The sequence below is a fragment of the Chrysochloris asiatica genome, unplaced genomic scaffold (assembly GCF_000296735.1).
Source record: "Chrysochloris asiatica unplaced genomic scaffold, ChrAsi1.0 scaffold00185, whole genome shotgun sequence".
Lineage (NCBI taxonomy): Eukaryota > Metazoa > Chordata > Mammalia > Afrosoricida > Chrysochloridae > Chrysochloris > Chrysochloris asiatica.
The window spans coordinates 6,556,773-6,558,803 of NW_006408703.1; positions in this window are offsets into that span (position 1 = coordinate 6,556,773).

Sequence of the window (2,031 nt, forward strand, 5' to 3'; positions counted from 1 at the left end):
TTCACTTCTCTAATTTGCCAAAAATATCTATTGTTCCTTATGTTTGACAAGTGATATTGTGAATGTGTCACAGTAAAGGTCAGGTGTTGATTGGTGATCTTTTTCAGATGACTGGCAAGGGCGCCAGGGGGTCCAACCACAGCTTGTGTCAGTGAACTGAGAGGGCACACATCTCTACTGGTACTCTGATGAACACTCCACATGCTGATAAATACACTCCCTTTCTATGAAAGATATATTCTCCATCATAATTTTTAATTGCTATAGGAAATGCAGTTCTCAACATACAAAACTGTCATTCCAGAGTTAAATTCATACAGGGAAAATTAGGGTCCTTCTAATCCAAAAGCCAATTTCAGTAATTAAAGTCTTGTCCTATTGTACTTGACAATTCTTAAGTACCTTAAAAAAACAAAAACAAATGAGGAAACTATTTAATGCATAATTAGAAGTTCTGAGGTACATATAATTATTGAAAACTGAAAGAAGGTAAAACAAACATTTCTGGATATGTTTGAAATCAGAAGCCTTTTTATTTGTAGAATAGCTTTTGCATATACTGTGAGATATTTCTGATAGTTTGGATATGTATTAAAACTTCAGATTTCATCATCTATATAGACACAGTAATAGTGCTAATTGTTTAAAAGGCATTCTTCAAACTGTCAAGATAATTAGAAATTGTATTTCAAAATTCTCAGAATAAATAAATACTCAGATTAGACAGATGAAGAAAATAAGGTCTAGAGTGTCCAAGGATTGATTTAACATGATATATTTAATTAGATGTGGAGATGAGAAGTAAGGCCTCCCATATCTTCTTAACCTTTTGGCTAAGATCAAGTGTAAAAATACTCTCTCTTGATTTATTACATTCATTGTCTTTCTATAATATCAAACTTCTTATTCTTCCTTTTCAGTTGTTTTGATAAGAGATGCTAAAGAATACCAAGGAGTCCTGGTGTGGTGCTGTGGGTTAATGCGCTGGACTGCAGGGTCGGTATGAAATGCAAGATCCATGGTTCAAGTTCACCAGCCACTCCTCAGAAATTCTGTACAGGGTTGCTCTGAGTCGGAACCGACTCCAGGGCACCTAACAACTATAAACTATTTTTTCTACAGATCAGATTACTTTTAGTGTTTCACATAAAATGTTCATACTAATAAGAACAACATGTTTCTATGGTGACAATCCTTTATCACTTTCCTCTCTTTTAGACCTTTAAAGGAGTAACATGCTTGTTAACAAAATGAAAATTTATGGCAATGAAAACAAGTTCTTTAGTATTGGTTATGATCCTGCAAAGTATTTCCATCTTGTTTGAGACTTGTTACTGTTGTTAAGTGCTGTCAAGTTGGTTCTGACTCATAGCGACCCTATGGTTGGTGAGCTTGAACCGCCAACCTTGTGTTTCCAATTGACTTTGCACTCTAGTGCCTTAACTCACCAGTGCCATACCAGGATTCTTGTTTGATAGTACAACAACAAAAACTCATGCTATTTCATTTTGATAATTTAAGTATTTTCCTAATAATGACTGTTGTAGTATACAACACTAAAAAGTTGCATGCTAACATGAATATTTAATTTCATTCAATAGCAGAAGCTTTATTGGTGTCTGGCCAACAAGATAGACATCTTCTAATTAAATTCTTACAAGACATTTTTTTTTAAGTAAAACATCTTAGAAAAAGTATATTTTGTATCAGAAATATGTACAGTTGAAATGTGAGAAATTTAATAAAAGACTAAAACAACATTAGCATCCATCTCTGTAATAGAATAATTGCTTTAAATATAGAAATGTTGTTGTCATCAATTTGTTCAATCTTTTAAACTCCACCCCACCCTAACCCATGCTACTGGTTTCTTCAAAGGAATGAAATGCTTTATCTTCTTGACAGAACAAATTGACTGGAAAATTATATAAACCCCTCAGCAGATGTTCTTTCCCACTTTGTTTGAGTATTTACAATGCTGTTCAGTGTTTCCGAGACCCATGTGGAGATAGGTTGGGGAATACAATGTAT